Here is an 11,401-nt window from a genome sequence, read left to right on the forward strand (position 1 = left end):
CCCCAAAACACAAAAAAGAACAAAAAAGGAAACTGTGGTACATCTATGCAATGAAATACTATGCAGCTGTTAGGGGAAAAAAATGAAGCTATGAAATTTGCTTAAACATGATAGATATGGGCCGGAGAGATTGCATGGAGGTAAGGCGTTTACCTTGCATGCACAAGGATGGTGGTTCTAATCCCGGGATCCCATATGGTCCCCCGAGCTTGCCAGGAGCAATTTCTGAGCCTAGAGCCAGAAGTAACCCCTGAGCGCAGCCGGGTGTGACCCAAAAACCAAAAACCAAACAAACAAACAAAACACAATGGATATGGTGAGAATTATGCTAAGCAAAATGAGTCAGAGGAGAGGGATAATTATAGGATGATTGTACTCATTTGTGGGATTTGTAAAAAAAAAAAATAGCATGGTAATATCTAGAGAGAACAGAGATGAGAACCAGTCCATAGCAGGTTGCTTGCCACAAATAGTGGGGGGTGCAGTTAGGGTAGAAAATGGATCATTATGACAATGATAGTTGGAAATGATCATGCCAGACAAGAACTGGGTGCTGAGAAGAGATAAATTGATATGCATGATACTCTTTAATAACAATATTGCAAACCACAATGTTTAAAAGAGAAAAAGGAAGATTGGGGCTGCAGTGATAGCACAGTAGTAGGGTGTTTGCCTTGCATGCTGACGACCTAAGACAGACTGGAGTTTAATAAACAGTGGCCCAAGCCTGCCAGGAGCAATTTCTGAGTGCAGAGCCAAGAGTAACCCCTGCGTGCCACTGGGTGTGCCCCCCAACCCCCCCAAAAAAAGAAAAAAGGAAGAGAGAGTGAGGGAAAAGAAAACTGTCTGCCTGAGATGCAGGCAGAAGAGAGGGAGGTGGGGAGAACAGGAGGGAAACTAGGGACACTGGGGGCAGAAAATTTACCCTGGTGAAGGTCATTGTACAGTGTTTGACTAACGCCCAATCTTGAGCCACTTTGTAACTGTGTGTCTCACAATGATTCAGTTAAAGCCTTTATTTTATAAAAAATAATTAAAACCAGTGCTAGCTTCAGCAACACATATACTAAAATTGGAACGATACAGAAAAGATTAGCATGCCCCCTGTGCAAGGATGACAAAAATAATTAAATCCATTAAAAAATAATAACACATAATGGAGGTGGGGTCAACTAAATAATTTGCATGCAGGAGGCCCAGGTTTAAGCCCTAGCACTGTATTTTCCCCAGAGCATAGCCAAGAACAACCAACAAATACTGAGATAAGAATAGCCCCTGAGGCCGGAATGGTGGTGCAAGTGGTAGGACTTTTGCCTTGCATGCACTAACCTAGGACAACCACAGTTTGATCCCCTGGCGTCCTATATGGTTCCCCAAGCCAGGAGTGATTTTTGAGCGCATAGCCAGGAGTAACCCCTGAGCATCGCCGGGTGTGGCCCCCCTAAAAAATACTGTTTAATTTATTTAATGTTTTGATTAGTAATTTTTTAATTAATTTTGGATTTTTGAACCATATGTAGTTGTTTCTGCCTCTCAAACTATTTAAGGACTAATCCTGGCTCTGAATTTGGGAACTGATTTCTCCTAACCATGCTCACAAAAGACTTTCTGTTTGGCAAATACCTTAATCCTTATAAGCAATCTTTAATCTCTATCCCAGTTTTATTGCTAGACTCCAATGTTTTCTACTTTAGCTACCTCTATTTTAATCTTTATTATTTTCTTACTACTGTTAGATTTTGATTTATTCTTTTATTTCCTAGTTTCTTGGGCACAAATTTAGACATTGATTTGAGACCTTCTCTTGTAAAATAAAATTAGTTACAACTATAAAAAAATAGAGCCCCTGAACACCATTGATATAATCCAAAACCCCCAAATAAATAAATATGAAAGCAATAAGGAAAGTTAGAGGATTGTATGAGGGTGAACCTTGGCTTGATTCCTGGCAATGAATGGCTTCCCAAACAATACTAGAATGGCCACTGTGGCCCCTAGCACCACAGGTCCAGATTAGTCCCTCATTCTCACCTGAACCAGCAGCTCATCAGCTGAGAATCACTGAGGTCACCCCCAGATGATCTGAGTACTGCTTTGGAGGCCCCCAAAACATGTCAAGAGCAGCCCCCATGAATGTCAGCCAAGAGAAGATATGCCGAGAGTAAATGATGAGGACAACTGGTGGGTACAGACCAGACCCCCACAGCATCAGGCAGCTGTAGCTCCCACACCCCACATGATTTCAATGCTCTCAGAATATAGACACAGATGCTGTCAGCCTGTCCACTGCTGAATAAAGGGTCTTAATCTCAGAGTCTGAAAGTACCAGGCCCACCCATCAAGTCAGCTGAAAGTGCGGAAGTGCCCTCACCCCCACCAAAGAGAATCTTATCCAATTCCATTTCACAAGCAAAAAAAGCTGAATTCCCCAAAGAGGGAAACTGACTTGCCTAAGATCACATGGCAAGTTGAAAGAAAGGTCCTAGCTCACTCAGCAGAAATCCTTCTCTGCCATTTAGTCCCCTTTCCAGTACCACAGCCATTCACACTGTATTTCCAGTCTGTCCTTAGGGAAAGCAATCTGGCCATATAGAATGGTAGTCCCAAACCATCCATGTCCTTTCACCTGGGGCTTCTCATTGTGGGAATCAATCCTTGGGAAAGAGTCCAATGGAAAAGAAAAGGGGGCGGGGGGGGGGGGGACATTTGACAAAGATGTTTGCGGCAACACTCTGCAAGGTTAGAAAATTGGCCGCCACCCAAATGCCCAACTACAGCAGCAAGCCAACGGTGGTCAAATTAATGTGCTATAGTTATTAAAAATGACAGCTCTGCAGACTAAGTGGACACAATAGAAATGTCCATGTAAAATATTATTAAGTGGGAAAAGCAGAAAACATCTTCGCACATTAGTTACCACCCAGTAAAACAAAGGCTTGTATTAACAACAGCAACAGTAGAGAAGGGAGCAAGTTGGAAGAGGTGTTTAACCTGAGAGGTCTGTTGTTATGTTTTTAGAAGTTCTTTTTTTTTTTTCTTCCATCCTTTTTGTTGGGGAAGGGGCACACCTAGAAGTGCTCAGGGTTTACTCTGTGCTCAGGGGTCACTCCTGTCCATGCTCCAAGGACCATATGGGGGTACCAGATACTGAACTTAGTCAGCCACATGCAAGGCAAGTGCCTTCTCTGGACCCCTTCCTAAAAGATTATTAATTTTCTCAACAGTAATTGAGAAGTCACAATCAGAGAACAAGATTGTTCTTCAACCCAGCAAACAATCCTAAACCCCACCCACCCCCCTTCCAAGTCCCCACCCTGGACCCCAGCCACATATATGCCTCTGATCCTTTTAAGACAGAGTGTCAACAAAACGTTGTGGGACAGGGGGTGTCAATAAATCTTTCCAGGGGCCAGAGAGATAGCATGGAGGTAAGGCATTTGCCTTGCATGCAGGACAGTATCTTGAATCCCAGCATCCCATATGGGCCCCTGTGCCTGCCAGGACCAATTTCTGAGCCAGGAGTAACCCCTGAGCACTGCCAGGTGTGACCCAAAAAACAAAAAAAATAAAAATAAATAAATAAATAAATAAATCTTCCCAGATGTTTGGAGGCAGGAGAGATATGGAGATTGTGAAGGAGGTCTTAGACCTAGCAGAAAAGGTGATGAAGGTAAGAAAGAAACACAGAAACAAAGCAGGCAGACCAGCAGCTCAGAAGGAGATGGTGAGCATGAAGATCTCTAGGAGAGTGAATTGGGAAAAAAAATAGATATGAGTTGGATCAGTGCTCCATGAGAATTCTGGAAGTCATCCCCACAGCAAGGGCTGGTGTAGGCTAAGATCTGAAACTTCCAAGCCAAGCTGAAACTCCACTTTGGCAGTGGAACTAGAGAGCAGGTGATAGGCACTTGCCTGAACTGAGGGAGGAGCATAAACAAACAGTGGAAAGTTGATGAGTTATGGAACACTTGCCTAGCGTGCATTGCGCCATGAGCTTCATATCCAACCTCACCTGGCTCCAAGCACAGCTCCTAAGGCTTCTCAGGAGCAAACTCAATTAACAATAAGAGCGACAGAGGGGAAAAGATGGGGAGAGGACCTGGGATTTGTAAAATCCCATGGAGGATAAAGAGATAGTCCCCCTCTAGCTTCTCAGCTCTGCCATCACTGCAGATTAGGCCCCCTAAACTTTCTGTTTGAGAGCCTGATGGGGTCGAACTGACCAGGGATTTGGGTCATAAGAGCCTGTCCTCAATCTCTAACTATCACTGTCACAGTAATGGGGGCCAGAGCTTAGAGCAGGGTCTCAAACTCACGGCCGCAAACAGCCTTTCGTACAACATTTTGTGGCCCTGCCCTAGAGGGATCTTTTTGTTTTGTTTTGTTTTGTTTTAGTTGTTTGGGTCACATCCCCCAATGTTCAAGGCTTACTACTGACTTTGCACTCAAGGATCACCCCGACTTTACCTCCTGTGGCCCGCAGGTAAATTGAGTTTGAGACCCCTGGAGAGCAATAGTTGAATCAGCCTGGACAGAACTACACTCAGTGAGTAGCTCTAGTCAGAAGAGAGATGCTTTCTTTCATTCACCAAGGGAAAAGTTGAGACACAGAAGTCAGACTCTGGCAGAGAGCCTCACTGAGAAACACCATGGTCAGCATCCTATCCCCACATGAGTCTGTAGCACCCACCACTGCAGGTAGGGGTGATGCCTCAGAGAGAGAGAAAGAGAGAGAAGAAGAGAGGGGGAGAGAAAGAGAAAGAGAGAGAGGGGGGGGACTCAGAAGGGAGGGGGCAGTGGATCGTGGTCTCCTGTTTCTACTGCTTTTGTGCCACTGGAATCTAAGAGAAATGTAATTGGGACAACCCAAAGTTTGGACCTCAGGACTAGCCTCAAGAACTAGTACAGCCATATAGCAAAACCAGAAGGAAACTCTTAACCTGGACATCAAGCCCATCTCTGGTTATGGTAACTGTTTGAGGTCCCATTTTGGAGGGAGAAGACTCCCATACATGTATGATGCTCTTAACTTCTTTTAATTTGTTAATTAGAAGGAAGAGAGTGTGGGGTTGAAGTAGCCACATTCTCTTCAAGTCAGTGAAGTTCTGTAGTGTCATACACAGCAGGTAAAGGCAGCTGGTCATGTCCCAGTTGATGGGTCCAGATTTGGGTACTTTTTTTCCAATCACCAAGCTAGGAAAACCCACCCCAAAAAGAAGCAGTTCATACCCTCTTTGCAGAATTTGCCTCTTTTTTCCCCTCTAAGTTTTGTGCTGTTTGGTTTGGGTTTTCTATTGAATTGTTGGGCTCTCACACAGGCAAAGCAAGCATATTACCACTGAGCAACATCCCAGCTCTTTGCAGAATTTGAATTGAAAACTACATAAAGACATTCATGCTAGGAGGCTACCAGGGTGCAGAGAGCAAAAGTGACAGAGAGTAGCTAGTAAATTAAAACCAAAAGGCATCCTTATGTTGACAAAGGAAAAAATAAATGAGCTGCTGGGAACAGAAAAGCAGACAAACCCAGAGATGAGCCCACATGGGTACAACTGAGCCTGTTACTTTATCTCATCACAGGGACACCCCAGTTGCTGGGGAATGTGAGAAAAAATAAATCCTCAGAGATCCAGCAGGAGTCTCAGGTATGGAATCAGTCTTCCCCTGAGTGGTAGGAAGTGATGGCTGTCAAAATCCTGGTCTTCCCTTTGGATCCCCACACCCTACTCTCTCAACCCTTCAGCAATTCCATTTATGGAAGGAAAAGAGATTGACTGTCTCTCTCAGTGCAAAGGGCTGACCCCAGGCTGAGTTCCCATAGCCCCTGAACTTGCCTCACAACCCTCTAGTCTGTCTCTCACCAGTCTACACTTCAGGAGGTGCCCACTCACCCCATTTCTATATGGGTCTCAAACTGAAGGTAAGACAGGGAGATGGGGGGGAGAGAGGAGAAAAAGTGAGAGTAGTCCCTCAGAGAAAGCTTGACCCACACTTTATAGGATTATGTAGAATTGATGGCCTCTTCCTCTCATAAATACTAGGCTTCATGCCCAAGTCATTGCAGAAGCCCAAATACCCTGTTTCTGGATGCCCCACTGGGCATTTTGGACCCAGTTCCTCTGATAGTCTCCTCCTCTGATAGTAACCTCCAAAGCTTACAATGGGGCCGGTCAACACGTAGCAACAATGGCACATCCCATAGATGTCAGAGAACCTATAGTTCCTGAGCTGACCTAGGCACTTTCTATGTATTCAGTCATTTGATTCTACCCAACAGTTGTACTAAAAGGTGGACACTGCTGTTACTTCCATTGCATGAATGAAGCAAAGAAGTTAAGCAGCTAGGGCATAGAGCATAGTGTCTGAACTGGGGCTTAGATACCTCTGGGGCCCCTCATCATCACCATCACCCAGGTAGCAGCTAGTGCCTCTCATCATACCTCTCTCCTCATTGGCTTCCCATGTGTGCATACACCAGTACATGTATCACACATGCACACACGTATGTTACCGTCAGTGCTTTCCCTTGCTACCATGCTCAGAAGTTGCAACTCTAATAGTTCTTACTCCTAGGAGTTTGTTCACTTTTCCCAGTTGCAAAGAAATGTCCTTTTCCTCCACCTCTGGCAGACCAGCTCCCATCTGCCTCTGAGTACACCACGCAGAGTGGATTCACTATGGACTGTTCCAGAATGTCTGGGCATGTGATATCTAATCTCAGCTTATGCTGGTGTCCTGACCTTCCCCTGCCTCTCTGTTTCTTGGTGATCAAATCATTGGCAAGGCCCTACAGTTTCCTTTTCCTATATTTCTAGGTATAGTTCTGACCATCAGAGGCCTGGGCCCTCACCCTGGCCTCGATATCTCAGGGCCACCATTATAGATGTGTTAGTTAGCCCCACACCTTCCTTCTACCCAAGCCACAGAGACACAGAGAGGACATTTCCTCACTCTGCCTTCCTCATGGGCTACTGGCCCTATACCCAGCACAATAGAATCTCAACAGAAATCTGATGACCCACCCACCCCCAGCATTTACTCTGGGTCCACTCCCAGCCATTAATAATAGCAGCCCCATTGAGTGGCTCTTTACTTAGCAATTTGCAATCATTAATTAGGAGAAATTTCAGCTTGGGTCATGAAGGAGGATAGTGTGATTAAGCTTCTTTGAAAATCAAGTTAACAGAGGGATGGCTGCCTGGTCCAGAGAAAAAGCCCTGCCCAGTTCTGCCCAGCCAGCCTTGCTCCAGGGATCATGTTCAACATGGGTAATATGAAAAGGCCCCTGTAGGATTCCCCACCCGCTTCCTGCTCCCCTGGCTCCCACACATCTCCCGCAGCCACCTCTTTGCTCCCTAGCATTTCCTTAGCATTTTTTCTCCTTTCTGGCACAATAGAAGAATCTAGACAAATATTCATAAGGAGAGAGGCCAGAGACTAAGACAGGGATGAAGATGACTCACTGGGCTGGAGCACATTATTTTCTAATTTTTTTAAAGACTAAACTGGGAGGCCAGGAGTTAGCACACATGCTCAGCATGCGCCCTGACCAGGATTGATTCCCAACACCAAATGATCCCCAGCATTGCCAGGTGCAGTTCTGGAAGCTCCCAAAACCACTGGGATTATCTAGGTCTCCCTATACGGGTCCTGTATTGTACCAAGTATCTGACTGCCGCCTGGAACCCTTGTAAGATGCCCCACCTGTTTTCTGCTCCTCTGGCTCCCACCCTCTCCTGCAGCCACCTCTTTGCTCCCCAGTTTCTTAAGCATTTCTCCACTTTGCGAAGTGATTGGGCCAAGAGCACTTGCAGGGAAAGGGTTAACACCTGCCCTGCCCCATCCTGCTCTGGGGAAGGATGCTGAGTAGACGTCTCTTCCCCCCCAAGCTGAAAGAAAGATGCTGCTGCCTGCACCCATATTTCTTCCCGAAGAGACACAATTATCTCCCCCACTTCCCTTCCAGCAAGCAACAAGCCGACAGAGCCCCTGATATACGGGCGGCCGCAGGCGCCTGGTGCTGGATAAGAATGGATCTGAGAACTGCCGCACCTAAGTCATCTCTCCGCCTCCTGGTCTCTGGGGAGGAATCGCAATGAGGAAAGCAAAGCTGGGCAGCTGGCAAAGCTGGGCAGGCTCCCAGACTCGGGTCCAAGGAGAGGATGAGCATTCAGAGGGTATAGTCCTTGCCCTTACTCCCACTTCTATTCCAGCCTCAAGAAACAGCTCACTGCAGTCACTCCTCCATAGCATGGCCTGAGTTGTTTCTGACCTAGCATGCCACTTAGAGGCTTGGTTATTGGTGCCCCCAATATGTTCTAAGTATCTACTTACAGTTGGCACTGCTAACTGAACACCAAATCAGAGGCTACTACACAGCCCTACAGCTTTAAACTGAAATTTCACCCTGAAATGTCCTTGAAGCAGAGCTTCAAGAGCTGTGAGGGCATCAGGCATGCATAGGGTGCCTGGCATCCAGGGATGGCTTCGAATGATAGAGGGGAGATTGGCCGGCAGGAAGGCAGGCTGGGAAGTGCCATACAAGCAAATAGCAGGTACCAGGGCTCAGGGTCGTCAGTGCAAAGTGCATGCTTGTTTAGTGAGCTTGGAGTGGGTCATAGCTGTTAAATATGGAGAAAGTGGGGCATTGTAGTAAGCCACATGACCTCAGGATCTCATAGCATGGGGTTTGCTCCAGGGCAGTGAGAGCTGAGAAGAAACACTAAGATGTTAATAGAGAAGTAGTAACAGGAGGGTGGACCAAAAACAGGGTGATAAAAACAGGTGTTAAGAGAACCCCTGAGATGGGTGCAGGCAGGAACCAAGGCAGATAGTGGGCAAGGTAAAGGGAAAGGGGTGGATTTATGAGACATCTATGCAGGACAATCAGTATACCCACTGAAATCCTTTTTCCCTTCCTAGATCAACTCAAATAACCCCCTCTTCTAGGCAGCTTCCCTGATTTCTCCCATGTCCACTACAATAATGGTCTTCTTGCTCTGGGTTCCCAGATCAAAGAAATAATCATTCTTCTCTGTGTCAGAGAACTTTCTCTATTCCCACACCCTTTCCAGGACTCCCTGAGAATAGAGTCAAGGTCTTCTTTTCTCAGCACCAAGGTCTGATTTTGTTACTAGAGTCAAAGTGAATCAAAATAGAAGGAGATTATTATGAGTGCATGAAAGAAGTTCCCATGTGGAGAGGCTGGCCTGTGCAGTGAGGAATTGGGGATTTGGAGAGCTTAGATCAATGTCTTTCTGCTTGTGCTTAATAATTATTTATTGAGCACCCACTGTATACCAGCCCCTGGGAATACCTACAACTCATTCAGAGTGGCTACAAAGCCTTGATAATGAAATTGGGAACCAAACATTTCTAAATCAAGAGGAGAGTGGTCAAAAAGCATCGGAGCCATATGCGTCTGAAGCATTGTCTTGTGCACTTGGTCAACAAATCCCTCACAAGCAAGCAGGATTTTGTTGCTCTGAGATCCCCATCTTATGCATCTCAGAGCAGGCCTGAGAGTCATTTCCAACAAGCTCTCAGATGGTCTTTGTTGAGACCTGAATTCTGAACAAGGAGGGATGCCATTTTGTAAAAACCACATGGCAGGCTTCTTCTTAGGTTCTGAGCAGGGAGAGACACAATTTGTAAGGACCCTATGGTGTAAGCCACATGCTGGGGCTTCACAAGCCTATTTACATAGACTCCACCTCAATCTACCTGGCCATAGCAGGTAGCCTATTAAGGAAGGACAAGGGAGCAGTAGGAAGTTACCCCTAGACAAGAGCCAATCATTTTAAGGATCATCAGAAAGCTGGAACCTCCCTATATCCCTTCCCTATATAATCTTCCTCATGACCTTGTGTGGGGTTCATCTCCTTCAGGGGATAGCCCTGGCTGGCCAGGCTCAGGGGTCTTATTGGCAGACAGATTAAGATATTAAACTTTATTCCAGTTGTGTGGTCTCGTCCTTCTACTCTGAAACCCTACAGTCTTGAGGTGCGAATTATTGCTGGAGGATCAGTGTTAAATCTCTCACTCTCATCAATGGTGACAGTCCATTTCCCAGATGAGCAATTTGAGACTTGAAGAGGTCAAGGACTAATGAATAGAGCCATTAACTTCCAGGGTCTCTGGACCACATGCTCAATGTCAGTCTGAAGGATGAAGGTGGAGCCCCAAGACTGGTGAGGGAAATAGAGCTCTTTCCAGTGGTACCCCAAACTGATAAGTGAGTCTAACTCTCAACCAGCAGGATTTTCCCATCTTGAGATAGAGATGGGGTCTTTGCCTTGGAGAATCCCAGGCCTATAGACTTTGGCAGTTGCCAGTTGGCTCAGAGACTCCAAGAGAGGAAGAGAAGAGGAGCCTCTCCTGGACCATGTTTCCAGCACAGTTCTACTGCCTTGGTTTGTGAGAGAGGTGGAGGATCAAAAAGCCCCTTTCTGAGACACCAACCAAAGCCAGTCCAGATGCACTGAGCTCCTGACCCCAACATGGAGCTGAAGGAAGGCCTCTTGCCTCCTAGGGTGGGCTGAGACATTCAACACCATAAATGCCACACTTTACTGCAGCCATTAGGCCTGTAATAGCAGCCCATCCATCCTTACCTGGCCCCTGATGCCCAGGGCTGAGGGTGCAATTAAGTGGCAGAGAGCAGGCTGTAAATTGCAGCAGGCAAAGGATCCCCATCTGCCCTCCAGCTCCAGCGGTGAATGGGGGGGGGGGATCCTCATTCTGGGCCCTCTCCCCTGCACATGGTACCTGAAGGCCAGGCACTGAGCACCAGTTAGCCCTAGGCCTGTTGGCATAGCAAAACACTGTGAAAGCCTTTGTATAACTTCCCTTTGAATAACTTTAGGGACCACATGTTCATGATGCTGGTGTTCTGAGCCCCTGACTTTCTTCATGAGGGAGACCACTTTGTATACAGACAGCCAGAAGGGGAAATTACAAGCTAATCAGAGTAATGACAAGTTTCTGGGACACTAAAGTGTCCTGAGGCACCAAGGTTAGGAGAGGGTGATATTTAGAGATGTTTACACTTACTTGGAAGCAAATCCCTCATGAAACTCCCCTTCCCCAGCCCCTAGGGTTTGGGGATGTGGGTGCAGTGTGATGCCTGAGTGCCTTCCTAGTCAGCACCTTGGACAGCTCTATGACCAGGTAGTCAGACAGATGGGGGACAGACAGCTCCTTGCATCCAGCCTCAAATCAGCTCCTCAAGCTAGACAAGTTCCTTCTCCAGCTTACAGTCCAGGGCAAAGGTCCATAGGCTGTTCTTTTCATGCTCACTGGGTGCAAAGACATCGATGTCTGTGGGGTTACTCACGGACATCTACTCCTTCACTCCAAAAATGTGGTCCCTTTCCAGAGGTAACACATTATAGGCTGTTGT

General features: G+C 46.5%; 1 non-coding gene across 1 annotated transcript; it reads left to right on the forward strand.

Moving 5' to 3' along the window:
- Positions 1 to 1,042: 1,042 nt before the first annotated feature.
- LOC126028525 (U6 spliceosomal RNA) lies at positions 1,043 to 1,149 on the forward strand. The gene has a single exon (XR_007502441.1). It is a non-coding gene; the product is annotated as a U6 spliceosomal RNA (small nuclear RNA).
- The last annotated feature ends 10,252 nt before the right edge of the window (positions 1,150 to 11,401 follow it).

Source organism: Suncus etruscus, chromosome 1 (genome assembly GCF_024139225.1).
Source record: "Suncus etruscus isolate mSunEtr1 chromosome 1, mSunEtr1.pri.cur, whole genome shotgun sequence".
In the NCBI taxonomy this organism is placed as follows: domain Eukaryota; kingdom Metazoa; phylum Chordata; class Mammalia; order Eulipotyphla; family Soricidae; genus Suncus; species Suncus etruscus.